The sequence below is a fragment of the Crocuta crocuta genome, unplaced genomic scaffold (assembly GCF_008692635.1).
Source record: "Crocuta crocuta isolate KB4526 unplaced genomic scaffold, BGI_CrCroc_1.0 scaffold221, whole genome shotgun sequence".
In the NCBI taxonomy this organism is placed as follows: Eukaryota; Metazoa; Chordata; class Mammalia; order Carnivora; family Hyaenidae; genus Crocuta; species Crocuta crocuta.
Window position 1 is genome coordinate 5,211,141 of NW_027528610.1, and position 18,589 is coordinate 5,229,729.

The 18,589-nt window shown below is 43.4% G+C and overlaps 1 long non-coding RNA gene across 1 annotated transcript in view; it reads left to right on the forward strand.

Annotated features, from left to right (window-relative positions):
- Nucleotides 1-18,256, forward strand: part of LOC144223929 (uncharacterized) — a 392,187-nt gene extending 373,931 nt beyond the window's left edge. The window contains exons 4-6 of the long non-coding RNA XR_013332878.1: nucleotides 14,943-15,049; nucleotides 17,297-17,395; nucleotides 18,159-18,256. This is a non-coding gene — a long non-coding RNA (uncharacterized LOC144223929). The remainder of the gene's footprint in view (nucleotides 1-14,942; nucleotides 15,050-17,296; nucleotides 17,396-18,158) is intronic.
- Nucleotides 18,257-18,589: the final 333 nt, after the last annotated feature.

Sequence of the window (18,589 nt, forward strand, 5' to 3'; positions counted from 1 at the left end):
CATTCTCAGCCCACCAAGCCTACCGTGTACAAAAATGCGTGTCTGGATTTCACTTTATGTGCACCCGGTGATTCCCGTCAGCCCACCGTGCTCTGCAGAGCCTTCCGGCCAAGGCAGAACCTCTGTGGAAGCCGCTGGCTGTGTTTGCTGAGCTGAAAGGGAGTCGAGATTAGGAGGTAAAACTATTTCAGGCCTTCGTGCCAAGGGGACAGCGAAGAACGCGTCCAAGTTTCTCCAGCCTCCTGATAACACAGGGAGGCTGTGTAACCTGAGCGCGGCGGCGCCCACACAGAAGAAACGCGTGCTCCGTGTCACCGGCTGCCACTCGCATCGCACTGACCAAACTGTGGGTGGGTGGTGACCCCTCCTGTTTCCGGGCAGCCCGATGAGGTTTTGTTAACCGCCTTCCACAGGTTCCGAGGCTCATGCCCGTGAGAATAGGAATCCTCCTTCTCTGTTGGGGTGGGGCTCTCTGGGTTGGCCTTCTGGCTTCTGGGCCCCCGTTATGTGACTCGCACATCACCTGTGAGGCAGGTAGGAAAGTTAGGCCTCTCGGGGGGGAAAACCCAGACACGGAAACGAGGAGAGCCTTGCCCTGTGTCAAGAGCCTCGGAATGAGGATCATGTATCTCTCTGCTCACACTGCAAGGGGCTCGGCCAATCCAGGCTCTTGCTTGGGGGGACATGATTGTCTTGTGTGTACAAAGGAAAGTCTGTGCAATGCTGGTGTGGCTGCTGGAAGACAGGGAAGTGAGGAGGGGCTGTTCCCCAAAGCCGTGATGCAGGATGTCTGAACTGGTAACTTGTCTGGAGAGCCTCAGGGAGGGAGGCGCAGGCTTGCCTCAGAGACGTGTCTAGTAAGAGGTTGCTACAGCCAAGGTCAAAGAGGTTGCTTCCCTCATTCTCCTCTAGGATTTTTATGGTTTCCTGCCTCACATTTAGGTCTTTTATCCATTTCGCGTTTACTTTTGTGCACGGTGTAAGGAAGTGGTCCGGGTTCATTCTTCTGCAAAGCTGTCCAGTTCTCCCAGCGCCGTTTATTGGAGAGATGTCTTTCTCCCACTGGATCATCTTTCCCGTTTTGTCAAACTTCTGTCAAGGTTTAAAATGAATGATTAGGTGGCCCCGAGCTGACTCAGTGAGTAGAGCCTGCGACCCTTGATCTCAATGTCATGAGTTCCAGCCCCACGTTGGGTGTAGAGCTTACTTAAAAAAAAATTGGGATGGAGGGGGTCACCTGGGTGGCTCACTTGGTTAAGCGTATGACTCTTGATCTTGGCTCAGGTCATGATCTCACGGTTTGTGAGTTCAAGCCCTGAGTCAGGCTCTGCGCTAACAGCACGGAGCCTGCCTGGGATTCTGTCTCTCCGTCTCTCTGCCCCTCTCCCACTCATGCATGTGCGCTCTTTCTCTCTCTCAAAATAAATGTTAAAAAAAAATGTGATTATTCATTACACTTATTTATTTCTGAGAGGCAGAGAGAGACAGAGCGTGTCGTGCTGTTGCGCTGCGGGCTCTCTGCGCCCAGCCTGACCGCAGCACGCTCCAAGGCACCCAGGAGCCGTGGGACTTTCCACACGTCCTGAACCCTGTCACCCGTCTGTGTCCCCAAACGCTACCTGTTACTCTCCTCGCGAATGAGATGTACAACCCATTTATCCTTGACAAATATGCATCTTGCTCGGGGCGCCTGGGTGGCTCCAGTGGTTCAGCAGCCAACTTCAGTTCAGGTCATGATCTCACAGTTCATGGGTTTGAGCCCCACGTCGGGCTCTGTGCTGACACCTCGGAGCCTGGAGCTTCGGATTCTGTGTCTCCCTCTCTTTCTGCTCACTTCCCATGCTCACTCTCTGTCTCTCTCTCTCTCTCAAAAATAAACATTAAAAAACATGCATCTGGGAAAGGAAAGCAGGTCGATGGCGCCTTCAGCGTTTTCCGAATGTCCCAGCAGTGCATTGCCCCCAAACACCATCTTTTTTGAAGGGACAGGGTTTTATTCTTGGGGTTTCATGGCATGATCTCTTTGGAAGGTACAAGAGTGAGAGGGAAAGTGGGAAATTGGAAGCAACATGCTAAAGGCAGATAGCATCACATTGTTCTGAGTGGGAGAAGAGCACAGCAGAGGGGCCAGGCTGGGGTCCCTCCAAGGACCCCTGGTTCTCAAACAGGGGAAGAACGCTGATCTGGGCACACAGCGCCAGGAGCAAGGTTGGGGAGACAGGTTCCCTCAGCAGTGCACAGCCTCAGGGGCCCCCACAAGCCTGCAGGGAGCAGGAACAGGAGATGATGACTGGCACTATTGAGTGCCTACTGTATACCAAATACCACCCACACACTTGCAATAGAGAGAAATGGAAAAAGCCATCCAGAATTCAGACCCAGACCCTGTTCCCTATGGGCTATTGATTTACCAAAGCAACAAGGGGGAAGGACAGAAGTAGGTGTGGCCAGCGGCACGCTGAAGTAGTCCCAGACAGCCCATCCCTTATGGAGGAGGTCCTGATTGACAACCACGAGGGTGTGGAGTACCTGGGGACCCCAGCATGGCCCCCCGTGGGCCCTGACATCTCGCCAAACAGAAAGAAGTGCGAACTTCGGGTTTAGGATTGGAAGCCTGGCACGTCTGGCCTTCGTTTCCCAAGGACATTTCCTTTCGGTCTCTACTATAAAGGACCACGTAGCTAGCTGTCTGTTCTTTTTCCAGAGCCAGTTAGTTTACCAGCGTGAAGTTCTCAAGGTTAGAAAAATTACCTGAAATATTAAAAGTGCAGTTTCTCTTTTCAAACAACTTCTTGCTGACTTTAAAATATCTACGAAGGAGAGGCTCATACTAATTAAGGCTCCCGTGGTGCTGAGTATCCAGAAGGAACAAGAAGAGGCATCTTTCTGTCTTTAATTGCCTGAGGCAGCAACAATGGAGGCTCTTTTTGTGACTGAGACTGAGGAGCGACCATTACATGCTTGGGTGACGCCCGTGAGCAGTACAGGCCTCCTGACTTTCCTGCAAGTGCCGCACGGCCCGCTTTAAAGCAGGTGGACGCAGGGGCGCCTGGGTGGCTTAGTCGGTTAAGCGTCCGACTTTCGCTTAGGTCATGATCTCGCGGTTNTGGCAATCTTTCCTTCTGAAGTTAGCAAAATAAGGGATTGACCAGGAAGAGTGTAAATTTTTCCTTTCTGAAGACACATTTGAGCATGCATTCATGTTTAAAACAATTTTAAATTCTTTAAATTTTTTTTAAAGTCTATTTGTTTATTTACAGAGATAGAGAGAGAGAGAAAATGCTAAACAGGCTTTGCACTGTCATTGTAGAGCCCGACACAGGGCTGGAACCCATGAACCATGAGATCATGACCTTAGCTAGTCTGATGACTGACTAACTGACTAAGCTACCCAGATGCCCCAGTTTAAATTTTTTTAATGTTTATTCATTTTTGAGAGACAGAGAGCAGCAAGCAAGGGAGCAGCAGAGAGAGAGAGACACAGAATCTGCNTGATTCTTTGTAGATGAGGCTTTGCGGCAGCCCATCTCCAAACCCCAATGGTGGGTTCTGAATTCAGTTTAACTTTTAATGTTTTACTTTAATAGCTCTACTCCCAGACTTTCCTTTTAGAACCAGGTACTATTTTCCTACTGTTGCTGTCCTAGCTTACCACACACTTAAGGTGCTGTAGACAACACAAGCCCGGTGCACTTGGGCGAGCCTTGAGGTGTTGGCAAGGACGTGTTCCCCCTGGAGACCATGGGGAAAGTCTCATTTCTTGCTTCTTCAGCTCCTAGAGCCAGCCTGCATCCCAGCATCCCGCGGCTTATGGGGCCCCTCCCAACACTCACCCTCGGGTCCTGCTGTCACGCCTTCTCGTCTGATTCATGCCCTTCTGCCTCCTTCTTGCGAGGCCCTTGTGATGGCACCAGGCCCACCCGGGAAGGCCAAGGTGCTCTCCCCATCTCAAGGCCCTTAACTTAATCACACCTGCAAGGTCTCTTTGGACATGTAAGGTGACATATTGACAGGTTCTGGGGATTACGACGTGGATATATTTGGAGACCGTTACTCTACCTACCCCAACTGAAAACACCGTGTGTATATATATCATAGTATGTGCATGTTATATATACTGTCTATAATGTGTGGCTTTCACGTGTGACAAAATAGGTGGCTGACAATATCTGACATGGTAGTAACATGTTTATATTTGTCTGCTCAGACTGCCATAACAAAATACCTCAGACCGCATGTAGACAACACAGCCTGGGATCTCCCAGTGCACTTGGGCGAGCCAAATTTATTTCCTCACAGTTCTGGGTACTGGAACATCCAAGATGGAGGTCTGGCCTGGTTTCTCTCTGGCTTGCAGGTAGCCGCAAGTGTCCTCGCGCAGGCAGGGAGAGACTGTTGTCTCTTCCTCTTCTTATAACGGCTCCAGTCCCAGCAGATTAAGAGCCCACCCATATGACCTCACTTAACCTTTGTCACCTCCTCACAAGCCCTGTCTCCAAATACAGTCTCACTGGGGATCAGGCTTACACGTATGAATGGGGGGAGGGGAGCTCAATTTAGTCCCCAGCGGTACTTATATGTACTTAGGTTGCTGTGTACAGAAGTTATTTTACCAAAAAAAAAAAAACATGAAAACTATATATTTTGAAGCTGCAAAGCTTAGGAAAGGAATGAACCCATGAATATGTAGAATTGGAAAACTCTCCACATGAGGAGCCCAAAGGCTACATCTTCCGGATCTTTAGCCCCAACCAGTGGCTGCATGATGTTGCCTAACTGTGTAGTCTCTGAACACATTTTGTTCATAGAGCCATCGCTCTATGAACGATATTTGGAAACATGATAAAACCCAGAATTTCCCTAAGTCTCTTGAGCATAATCAGAGTCACTAATAGGCTATGTTAGCAAGAGCAGAGAAAATCTTGGAACTATAAAAAATGCTGGTTTCCTCTCCCCATGAATTCTGTAGAAAAACCTTACAAGAGTATCAGGTTATGTTGCACATATTTTGTGGTGGCTGTGTTGAACCTTGATCTATCATCTCTTCTCCAGCATCTCCATTATTTTTCTTGCTTGAAACATCTGAGGCCAGTCCCCCACTAACTTGCGGAGCATAGGGAAGCAAGCCTTACTAATTTAATGATATACTGATGAACCGGCTACCACACACCACTGTGAGGAAAAGGAAATAATGAATCTCACTAGCCGAACCATCCAGTAAACTTCATGGGACACACTATTTATTTCAAGTGAAATATAGTTCTTATATAAAGTATCTGGTAAGATTGCCAATCTGCCTTATTTTAGGGGAAAAAATCACTTCAGTTGACATTTATCAGGTTTTCGGTAATACACTGCTGTAATTCAGATCTCTTGTAAACATCGCAGAGCAGTAACGATTTATGGCCTGGTTCAATAGGAATTGTCTTGCAAATTACAGATATATGTTGCCCTTGCATATACGCTGCCCTGTGGAAATGCCTTGATTTCTGCATCTGCCGGCCATAATTCAGTGATTAGATTCCAAGATGCCACTACATATTATAAAATAGAGCGGTGGGGAGGGTATGGGAAGACCCAGTAATTTGCTTGGCTAAAACACGGAAACGTATAGAGACAATAAGAAATGAGACGGTGGCGCCATGTGAAAGCTTGCTTTCCCCTGTGTGTTCTTATATCTGTTTTGAGCAGTTCTTTAGCTGTCAGTTCTTCCTGGAATTTCTTTGGAGGAGAGCTCTTTTGTTTCATCATTTTGGTTAGCTTTCTATCTCTGGTTAATTTTAAAAGCTTGTTATGCACTCTGCACCTGTGAGCGCTGCTGTACCCAAGAAGGCCCTTTGACTGTCCAGGGCCTGTCCGTTCAGAAAGTGTTCTTTGAATGGTATCTCTTGGTCTCTCTTGTTGAGACCTTGGTTATTTTATTTTCCTACTTGTAGTGGCAGTTGGGACTCTCCACCTTGTGTACTTTGGCTTGTTTCTTGAGGTAGCCCTGGAAAAGAAAACAGGCAGACAAACACACAGGGGACAAAGGTACACGAGTGCACAGACAAATCCAACAAACACGCAAACTGAAAGGGAAAAAGAAAAAGAATAAAAGGAAAGGACACATACAAAAAAAAAAAAAGAGGAAGGAAAGACGAATAATAAAAATACATAAAAAAGAAGAAAAGAAAAAAGAAAACCAATAGACAAAGGACAGTCTAAAGCATAGAACCAGAATCCCCAGCTACAAATAAAGAGCTGGGTTTATGCTGTACTGATGGAAGAGCATATACAAAGAGAGAAACGACAGGGCAGGGAGGGATTTAACGTGTGGGATTTAAAACATGGAAGCCAGCCTGAAAAAAAAACAACTTGCAGTGGTGGTCGTAACCTACATATACATGTACAAATACTTATGTGTGCATATATGCATCATATATACATACCATATACATATGTGTTATGTGTATATATCACACACACACATACATACACGGTTATGGACTTAATTGTACCCCCTAAAATTTTACATGTTGACGCATCCTCTAGTATTTCAGAATGTGGTTGCTTTTGGAGATAGGGTAGTTAGAATGTTTAAGAGATCATTAAATTAAAATGAGGTCATTAGGGTGACCCATGTGACTAGCATCCTGATAAGAAGAGTTTGGGGCACCCAGGAAGATGTTAGGAATGTGTGCCCAGAGAAAGCCCATCTGAGGACACAGCAAGAAAACTTGCCTCCAGCCCAAAATACCAAAGTAAGAAACGTGGCTGGCGTTTACCGAAGGCTCACTCTGCACAGGACGCTGTGCCGTACGTAGACTTGCCGTACGCTATGCCACCCTATTCTGGGGCTAACTCGGTGAGGTTGGTGTTATCACTGGCCCTTTTCAGAGGAAGAAGCAGATTAAGATCCAGCCAAGTTCCCAGAGATGAGGAATGGTGGAGCTAGGAAGGGAACCGGCTTCACCTTAATTCTGCCACCTTCTGGGACAGATGGGAGGCTCAGTCTGTTGAGCATCGACTTTAGCTCAGGTCATGATCTCACAGTTCGTGAGTTCCATACCCAAGCCAGGCTCTGTGCTGACAGTTCGGAGCCTGGAGCCTACTTTGGATTCTGTGTTTCCCTCTGTCTCTGCCCCTCCCCTACTTGTGCTCTGTCTCATTTTTTCCTCTATCAAAAATTAAATAAATGTTAAGAAAACAAAAACAAATCTGCCCCCTTCTGTCTTGACTGTGGTACCCTGTTGCCTCTTTCTGTTATTTGTGGGGGGAAAAATAAAAAGTCACAGGGTTTGGACCCAGAGATACATGTGTTTGAGTCTCTTTTCTCATGCACATGAGGACCCGCCGTCACCTCATCTGAAATGCCTGCACACAGGAGACAACCCATTATTGTTTGTGTCTTTTAATATCAAATTATTTTTATCAGAATATCCTGAGATGGCCATTGGCAAGAACATAGCTGAAGCTAGAAAGTATGATGCTAAGTGAAATGAATCAGAGAAAGACAGCTACCATAGGACTTCACTCATATGTGGAATTTAGTAAATAACACAAATGAGCAGAGGGGGAAAAGATGAGGGGGGGAACACAAACCAAGAAACAGACTCTGAGTTATAGAGAACAAAGTGGTGGTTACCAGAAGGGAGGTGGGAGTGGGGTGGGGCAGTAGGTGATGGGGCCAAAGAGAACACTTATTTTCATGAGCACTGAGTAAGGTACAGAATTGTGGAGCCACTATTTGTACCTGAGGCCAATATAAGGCTGTATGTTAACTATACTGGAATTAAAATAAACTTAATAAAAACCATTCTGTGGGGCACCTGGGTGTCTCAGTTGGTTAAGCGTCCGATGCCACCTTGGGTCTTGGTCTCGCAGTTTGTGGGCTCGAGCCCTGCATTGGGCTCTGTACTAACAGCTCAGAGCCTGGAGCCTGCTTCAGATGCTATGTCTCTCTCTCTGGACCTCCCCCACTCATGCTCTACATCTCTCTCTCTCAAAAATAAACAGTAAAAAAATTTTTAAAAACACATTCTGAGATGATGTTTGTGGCAAGAAAAAAGTATATTTATGGAAAATACTTAATCAAAATCATTTGGACCCCAAAACTACTGACCAGCAGGAATTTCCCAATGATGCAGTTACATTTTAGATTATTAGTTACATGCTTTAAAATTAGTTAAATTTGAATCACTTTGAAATGTGAGCCTTTAGATCCCCCGGTGAGGTTTTTCATAAGTGTCTTCATGTGTGGGAGAGGTATATAAAGTGAATATTGACCTGTCTGAAACTTACTACAGGTATTACAAATTTATTCCAGTAAAATGTGCTCATCCTTGCAAATTCAGTTCACAGTCTCATGTGTATTAGGAAAAGAATGCTTTCTTTCCAGGGATAACTGTAAGATATATTAGAAATGAAACAAGAGCTATGAATGGTCAGGTACAATAGAATTCTTTTGGGTAACATTTCTTTTGAAATACCAACACATAATATGATCAGAACAACATATTATAGAAGAAGACAGTTTCATTGTTATGCATCTAACCATAGCAGTGCCTCTTAATAGTCTCAGAGTCCCCTTTTTTCTCAATAAACAGAAGAAAATTATTTCTTCTCCATTGTTTTGCTGAAATGCATAGTATATGAAAATATTTATGTGAATGGAATTCTGGGGGGAAAAAATGAACCAGAAATTGATTTTTGTCTCCCTCTCTAAAAAAATTTTTTTAATGTTTATTTATTTTTGATGTAGAGAAACAGAGTAAGTGGGAGAGGGCAGAGAGAGAGAGGGACACAGAATCTGAAGCAGGCTCCAGGCTCTGAGCTGTCAGCATAGAGCCCGATGCGGGGCTTGAACTCACAAGGCATGAGATTATGACCTGAGCTGAAGTTGGACACTTAACCAACTGAGCCACCCAGGTGTCCCCAGTTTTTGTCCCCTTTCCTAAAAAAATGCCTTACAATCATTTTTGTCTTAAAATAGAACACTTTACCGCTTATAGGTGAAGGGGAAAAATCACATCTTAAAAAAATGATAGTGTTTAAGGCATAATATGCATAACGTAGACAAATCTTTAAGTGTGAAATTCAATAATGTTTTATAGATGACTGTACCTTTGTTACTGTCACTGTGGTCAAAATACAAATATTCCCAGGACCCCAGAAGACTCCCTTGTTCTTCTCAGTCAGCATCGTCTTCTTCCCAGAGGAACCATGGGACTCACACCCATTATCACAGATGAGCTGAGCCTTCTGTAACCTATAGATAAGCAGTCGTATCGCACATACTCTGGTTTCTGGCTTTCTTTTGCTCATCATGTCTCTGAGGTTCATTCATGTTGTTCTATGCATCAGTAGTTCATTCTGTTTTCATTATTACTTGGTAATGGTTTTTTGTGAATATATATGGCAATTGTTTTTATCCGCTATATTATTGATGATTATTTGGGTTGTTCCATTAAAGGCGTGATAAACCCTCCTCCGAGTTCGTTGCACACACGTATTCAGCTGTCAAAGCTCCACACCCAGGAATGAGATTGCTGCCTGTGGGGTGGGTACGTGTTTGCCTTGAGCTGACACTACCAGCCTCTTCCCCAGAGTGTGCCGGTGCCCGCACCCACCAGCCCGATGCTCACATTCCATCCTTCCCAGCCAAATAGACACTTGAAGTTATCAGTCTTCATTTTGTAATTTCCTCCATTCTAGAAGCTAGGTGGTGGTTTGCATTCTGGCTTTTGTCTGCATTTTTCTGTTGAGTAGTGATGTTCAATAATTGTTCAGAAGCTTTGTTGACCATTTAGAAATCCTCATGTGGAAAGTGTCATCTCAGGTCTTTTGAAAATGCTTAGTAATTCAATTGTCTTTTTTTTTTTTTGGTATGGTTTGTAGGAGTAGGACATTATATATTAAGGATATGGGTTTTGTAGGTTTTTTTTTTTTTTTTTTGAGACTACAAGGTCTTACTTTCTGTGTTATCCATTAACTTTTCTGTTGATGTCTGCCAATGAACAAAAGTTTTTAATTCTAAGGAAAAACAACTTAGTAGATTTTTTTCTTTTGTGCCTGCTGATTTTTCTATCCTATTTAAAAATTGTATACCCCAAGTTCATAACTGTATTCTCCCGGGTTTTTTTTTTTTATAAGTTGTGCTATTTACATTTTACAGATAGTCTATGATATATTTCATATCCATTTATTTGAGGTAGAAGTAATTCCTCTTTTAAAATGTTGATATCTAATTGAACCAAAATGACTTATTTAACTGGCAGTCCCTTCCCCCAGTGAATTGATGTGGCACCTTCTCATAAATAAGCTGACTGTGTTAATCGGTCATCCTACGGAGTCTACACTGTTTTTCACAGATCTTTTTGTCTACTCCTGTGCTACTTTCTTTTTTCTTTTATGTGTTTTACAAATGTGGTACTGTCTTGATTACTGTAGCTTCATTGTATGTCTTGATATCTGGTAACTTAAGCCTTTGACACTTGATCTTTTTAAGGAAAACCTTGGCTAATCTGGGCCCTTTAACGTCCTGTATAAATCTGAGATCTCAGCTTCTCAATTGCCACAAAAAAAGCTGGTGAAATATTGATAGGGATTACATTGAACCTATAAATCAAGCTGGGGAAAAATGGGTACCTTAAAACTATCACGTCCTCCAGTCTATAGATGTGATACATTTCTCTACTTAGGTCTTGTTTAAATTGTCTCAGCATTTTTTGTTGTTTCCTATGTAAAAGATTTCATATAGTTAGATTTATCCCCTGGCACTAGGTAGCTTTGATGTCAATTCTACATTTTTATATATTTATTTTTTTCCTTACCTTCAGGTATCAAGTTCATTGCTTTGTGTATCATCTTCAGGTTTTTCTAAATCATGAAAGAACTGTTTGACCTTTCCCCTGGTGGGTCTCCTCGTATCTCACATGAGTCTAACTACACACCATTTTAGGATTGGTTATTGGGAAGCACGGCTCTGATCATAATATTTTCTTACCATGTCTTCATAGCGTTCTCATATTTGTAACTGTCAGTGCTCTGTTTTTTCCAGCTTTATCTCTTCAGCTTCCCCTCTATGTGCTTTAGACACTAAACAGACCGTCCACCCTCACACAGCCTGGACGTGCCCTTGGATCATGCTGATTTTGCTTATGGAATCTCTCTCCATCCTTGTTTAATATCCACTCCTTAGGAAATGGGTAGATCACAACTTGGTTTTCAATAAAGATATTTTATGAACTCTCAATCAAATATAATCATGTGCTTCTTTGAAATCACACAATACTTTTCCAAGTCACATAGTAAACACTTTTCATTACATTGCATAGACTGCTCACCTGAGGAGATATGTTCCCCCAAACTTTTTCTGACATTGTTCAGTCGACACTTATACCCCTAAGAAATGGTCTTTGGATCCCGGTTGATACTTAATAAATATATTTTGACTTAAATTTAGTCTTAATAAATGCAAATAGGAAACCAAAATACACTGCACTATCTTTTTTGTTTGAGTTTTATCAGCTATGGAATCCTAAAAAAAAAAAACTTTTGAAGTGACAAAACAAAAAATAGGCCAAACTTCATTCTGCTCTGCTTGAGTATCATTATAGAATTCTGAACCTTCGGTTTTTGTAAAGCACATAATTTATGTGCATTATAAAACCACCTTTTGTTTTCCCAAGTCAACATTCTTAATGCAGTCTGTCAAAGTGCATTCTAACTAAATTGCTTTGATGAACACGCCAGCCCGGGCAGTTTCTTTTAAGGGGAAAAGAAGAAAGGAAAAAAAAAAAATACTTTTGCAGCAGCAAAAAAAAGAAAGAAAGAAAGTAAATAGAACAGGTCTAGACTTCGCTGCATATTTTTACATCCCAGGCTGCAAATAATTTGGCTGAACATTCTCAGGAGCCAGGATTCTGCCTCAAAATTTGCAATTCAGAAGCTCTGGGTTTGTTTTATAGCAGATATATCGTGCCGACTTCTGCCTCTGGCCCCTGTCCTCACTCATTAGCGGGGCCTGATCATGCACAGACTTGATGTAACTGTAAATGTGCAGCGAGGAAGGCGGTCCTCAGCATGACCAGTACCGGAACTCGGCACTCGGAGGCTCTCTTCCCTGTGGATTCCCACCCTCAGCTCTCACCTGTACGACCTCCCGCGCTAAGTCTTGGGTGCTTTTGAAGTGACTTCTCTGTATACATGATTATACAGAAACTAGTAAAACTTTCCACATATATTTCCTAGAATATTTAAAACAAAATTCTTAGTCTCCCTTCCCGACTTGAGGGAGGGGTAGTGTTTTCTGTAAAAATGTTGGAAAATACAGTTGCCGAGAAGTGCATTTGCTGTCTTAACTGGAACTCTTGATGATTTGAGCCTTACCGTAAAACATATGGATTCAAACAAATAAAAAATGTCTCATTATGTATCTTTATCAGCAAGCCTGTGCCTGTGTGACTGGGTGGGTGCGCACATTCACTCTTACACACACGTACGCGCATTTAGACAGAATGACTTTTGCATGCTTTGGTAGCGACCAATTCTAGAAAGCCTGGCACTTCATTCCCTTGGTCCAGTCTCTCCACAAAATGTGGTCAGGTTTGGAGGAAAATCCTCTTTCTGGAGTTTCCGTAACATAGTTGAGTCCTAACTGCTGTGTCCTTAGGCAGAAAGACGAAAATAAGGTTTATGAAAGAAAGCTACCACATCCTTATATAACACAATGTCAAATCAAGAAAAATCACTAGTGAGTATTTTATTATATGTACACAGTTAGTCACTGTGATTTTTTTCCTACCTTATACTTGGATGTCAATGTCAACGTGACATTGTTGTTTGCTGCATTTCAGCAGGGTAAAAAATGCCCTTCCGGTAAAGCATCTGTCAGAATGTCCTTGCTCTGGGTCTGAACGACGTTGCTCAGGATTTCTTTCAAAAGCTTAGGAGGTAACAGCAGATTGATGCCCTTGACTTGCTACCTGTCAAAAGGAAACATGGCAGGGAAAGATGAATAACCTGAGAAAGAGGCTGGGAGATGGAACAGGAGACCTTGGCCTCTTAGGGCTGTTCTGGAAACGCCACAGGTGACACACTGCAGGGACGCTTTGATGACGTCTGAATTGTCTTTAATGCCTCCTCCGCATCTCCAGAAGAAAAAACACACTTTCTTTTGAGATGCAAGACTTTCCAGAATGCTGGGGGGAGAAGTGAGAAGTAGATAGATACAGCCTAACTTTCTTTTTTTTTTTTTTTAATGTTTTTTATTTATTTTTAGGAGAGAGAGAGAGAGAGACAGCGTGAGCAGGGGAGGGTCAGAGAGAGAGGGAGTCACAGGCTGAAACAGGCTCCAGGCTCTGAGCTGGCAGTCAGCACAGAGCCCGACGCGGGGCTCGAACCCACGAACCGCGAGATCATGACCTAAGCGAAAGTCGGAAAGTCGGACGCTTAACCGACTAAGCCACCCAGGCGCCCCAGATATAGCCTAACTTTCAAGACCTACACAGGTTGGTCAAACCTGGTGTCTCGTCTCACCTCCAGGCACTTCTCCCCATGAAGGGACTGTTCCATCAGCTTGGTCAAGTCTTTGGAGTGTGACCATCTGCTTCCACCTACTCACATGATCCTCCCTGCCCCCAGACCACACCCAGGCCCGTGGCTTCCCTGCCACACAGAGTAAGAGCCTCCTCTTTGAATGCCAGGTCACCCCCATGCCCTGTTGTTGCCAGTCTCATCTCAGGCCATAAGAGCACCTCCTAACGAGGCCCTCATTGAACCATCCCACTGTCTCTATAAAGCTGCTCTATGAATATTTCCAGGCTAATACCTTCTCTGGAGGCAGAGAAGCTCAAAAGGTAAGATTCAGTCTGACTCAGTAAATTGTTAAGTCACAGCTATGGAGCGTGCAAGGGTTTGGTGTTTTGTTTTGTTTTTTTCAGGAGGATGTTGCTTTTCTCAATCTGAATATAAAATACATGGTTATCAGTTATCAAGTGTTTAATGCTCTCGGTCCAGCCGTGTGTGTTTCTGTGTGAACAGTTATTTCCCAACGTGAAAACTTGAGAAAGATGTGCAAGAGCATAAAGATTTGGGCTGCTCTCTATGTAGTGGTTTACGTCCGAGTGACACATACCTTTGCACTTTGAAAAGCCTTCAGATGGCACGCCCAGATCCCTAAGGACAGGAGCCCCGGCTGTGTGCTTCAGCATTGTACTTACAGATTCCGTTTTTGGAAATGAGCTTTTCACTCAGCTATTTGGTAGATGCTCATTGAGTGAATGAATAGATGTAAATAAGATGTAAATAGACGAGGAAATTATGGTATGATGAAATCAGTCTGTCAGGATCAGAAGGAAGCAAAGGTGCTGCACTGCATTGGGATTTCTTCGGGGGAGAGAGGGGTTTCCTGTTCCAAACTGGCCTGGAGAAATGCAGACCCAGGGACAGAAATTAGAAGTAAGAGAAGTTTGATTAGGTTGAGTCAAGTGAGACTTGGTCTGAGTGACGTTAATCATCCCATCACTTGAGCGGGGGAGATTCCTTTCCCCTTTTGGCTTCATGGTAAATTCAGTTCTGGGCCCAGAGGTATATTCCAAGGGTATTCCTGGAGGTGACATTGGGCTCTTCTTGACAGCAACTGGCTTCCAGTTGATATTCTGTTGAATGAGGATCTTTATGTCTCCAAACTAATCTTCAGAAAAATGAGGCTCACACACTGTATATTTCCTTCCCTGGGACCCTGAAACCCATACAGCCTAAAATCTATCTGTTCTTTGCATCATTTCCAGCTTGTTATTTAAAGCCTATCTGGTCATCCAGGGTCCATGATTCTTGCTTAGATGCAAGCCCCTGAAGGACAAAGGCCGCAGTTTATTCTTTACGGTTCACAGGGCCTATAGCACAGATAGACCTTGTTCGACCACATACTCATGTACATTCATTTTGTCTTCCTTACCTAGTTTCTGCACTTTGCATGCAAGGGGCCCCTTATTCAAGCAGACCAAGAAAACGTGAGACTTTCTACATCTGTATTCACTTCACAGCCAACTTGTTGACACATGGACGGGTAGGTCCCTGTTACTCATTTCTGAGCAACTGTGTATGTGTCACTGGGGCACAGCTTGACTTAGGTTGACCAGTCGTCTAAATGATGATGGGACGTCTGAGTCCTGAGGAACTTCTGGTGGCAACGCTGACCCTGGACCCAGTCCTCCCCCAGAGCTCAGCCAGGTTTCCTCCAGCAAGACTGTGAGGGAGGCCAGGAATGCTGTGGTTCCAGCCAGCGAAGGAATCTGTGGGCCATCTTCCACTCCCACAGGCCTGCTGAGAGCTAGGGCAGTCTCCACTTGATTTGACATCACGGTCAAGTGGGGCTAATATTTATCTTCTTCCAGTTAGGCTTGTCGCATGCTTCACATACTCACACATAAGTGGGATTTGCCGCATGGTTCAGGTTCCTGGGATTCCTGCACAAGCTTCAAGTACTGCAAGGAAGAGTCTGAAGAGAGTGAACTTGAGGGCTTTGCAAATGTGCAGCTGGGGAACATTTCAAAGGCACAGCTAATAAATATAATATATATATGTGTGTGTGTTATTGCTAACATACAATATATATAATATACAGTATAGCTAATATATATGATATGTGTAATCATGATATACAATAGCACATTATGTAATATATACTATATAAGCAACATGGCTCAGGTGATCTGGAAGCTTCCATGTGTTCCCTTTTACATCCATTTGCTGGGGCTTTGGTTTATAGGTTGTGATTCAGTTAAATTCTAGGGTCTCAGATCCTGAAACTTAAAAGGACTGAATGACGGGTGCCTGGGTGGTTCAGTCGGTTAAGCAACCGACTTCAGCTCAGGTCATGATCTTGCAGTTCGTGGGTTCGAGCCCCATGTCAGGCTCTGTGCTGACAGCCAGCTCAGAGCCTGGAGCCTGTTTCAGATTCTGTGTCTCCATCTCTCTCTTGACCCTCCCCTGCTCATGCTGTCTCTTTCTCAGAAATAAATAAAACATTTAAAAAATTTAAAAAATAAGTAAATAAATAAGTAATAAAAAATGAAAGGATTGAATGAGATTAATTTTGCTCTCGGTTTATACATTTATGTTTTATTTGTTTTTTAAAAATTTTTAATGTTTACTTATTTTTGAGAGAGAGAGAGGGACACAGAATCTGAAGCAGGCCCCAGGCTGAGCTGTCAGCATAGAGCCCAATGCAGGGCTCAAACCCACAAACCGAGAGATCATATCCTGAGCCAAAGTCAGAAGCTTAACTGACTGAGCCCCCTAGGCACTCCCATGATTTACTTGCAAATACTGAAAAACCCTAAAGCTTATCTGCTTTGGAATACAGAGCATTCGTTCTTATCGGACAATAACAACTCCCCTTCTAAGCCCCATGGTTTCAGGAAATAAAGTGGAATTTTTCTCTTTTCAGAGAATATTTGAGCATAGCATATGACCTTAGTAAATCCAACACGGCCAGCATTTGACTCTGCTATAATACTAAAACCTGCTAAATATTAAAATGTTATTTTAATTATTCCATTTAAAAATATTGTTTATCCAGCATTTAGATGTAAACAGTACTATCATGCAAAGTAAACACAGGTTCACAAGCATTACCTTATCTTACATATTTTGCCACCTCACAAGATGATTGATGTAAGATTAGCTGTGGGCTTGAGTAAATATTCATAATAGACAATATATTATTTGGTAGGCTTGTACCAAATGCCCCAGATTGTTTTAGTTGCTAATAAAACAAACACTAAACACTTATGACTTTGTCCCACGGAAAGATTTCTGCATTAGACTTGGGTAAATGAAATGCCAGCAAGTGTCAGAGGATTCCATTGGGACCCTGGACCCTGTGATTTCATCTGAATGTGGTTTTTGTTTGTTACTGTAAAATATTACAGTCAAGGGGCGCATGGCTGGCTCAGTCAGTGGAGCATGTGACTCTTGATCTCAGGGTTGTAGGTTTGAGCCCCAAGTTGGATGTAGAGATTACTAAATAAAATAAAGAAATAAACTTAAATAAAAGAAGATATTACAATCAAAAGCCAAGTATATAAAAAACAAGATTTGGGCAGTATTTGTATTCTTCTTTAAATAATATTAGACACCAAATATATAAGTAGATTATAGACAAATATGTATGATTTTATTTATATATGCATTACGTATTACATAGTATGTATTTTGTATAATATATAAGAATATGTGTTTATAATCAAGATATTATAGAATGGTGATAGATGAGCTCATCTGTATATACACTTTTCTTTCTGATGACCAGCAAAATAGATAAAAGGAAGAACGGTGATTATCCGGAGGCACGCCAGTGATTGTGAACAGCCAGCTGTGTTTGTATCGCCACCACCTTGCTAAAAGATAGGTAAGGCCAATGTTTGTAACTGCCACGAGTACTTCTGCAAAGGTCACGTTCTCTGTAATTCTGGATTTCTCGCCACAGCCTAATCTCAGATTCTTGGCCACATCCCTTGCGTTGAACACAACAAAACGTGTTAGACAGTGTGGGTGAGCCTGTCATATCCTCTCCTTGAAAGCGAGTTAGTGAGGAATAAAAAGAAGGGATTTCACAGAAGCCAGGTTCTCACAGCTGCAAGCCAGTGCCGGGACTTTGTATAAACCCGGAGGAAGAAGCTTTCTAGCACTTTCAACGTGAATATCCAAAAAAAGTAAATGAAAGCTTCAAGGACTTGAATCGAGGGAGTCACTAGAAGGGCCGAGATGGCCATTGACCACAAAGAGCCAACTTTCCAGTTCTGTTAAAGACTGGGGCTTGATATTACCACTTGACATTTTAAATTACTGTTCAGGACGGTGGTTCTTGGTGATTTGTTTATATACCTCGCCTTAAAATTAGAGAATGTTGTCAATGACAAGAAACTTTTTTAGATAGAATAGTTTGACTAACGACTGAGTTAGGAATGAATAATCTTCTATCAGTGTTTTCATTTTATCCCTAAGCCGCACAGCACTCTGCATTTCAGGACATCACTCATTGCGCTCTGCATGTATCTCTGCATGGGCTGTTCTCACTGAGAGTAGTATGCTCCTGTGTCCATCTGTCCGGGCAGCTACCACAGCATCCCACACTGGGGGGCTCTTAAACAGCACACGTTTATTTTTCACAGTTGTGGAGGCTGCACATCCCAGATCATGGCCCCGGCACATTCAGTAGCAGGTGAAGACCCACTTCCTGGCTCAAGGACAGCCGTCTTCTTGCCGTGTCCTGATGGAGGAAGGTATGAGGGAGCTCTTTGGGGTCTCTTTGAGGACACTCATCCCACCGATGAGGGTGCCGCCCTCCTGACCTAACCACCTCCCAAAGGACCCCATCTCTAACACTAGAGTTTAGGGTCTCAAAATATGAAGAGTGGACCAGGATCAGCGACGGTTGATCCAGAGTTGTTAAGTGGAGTTTTGAAAACATGTTCCTATATGTCGTCGTGTTACCATTGTGACAGGCGTAGGCAGGCTGTGAGACGGGCAGCAGGGAGGTCAGTGGGAACACACTGCCACATGTTGGGGAACTGAGACTTGGTGTGAGTGATGTTAATCATCC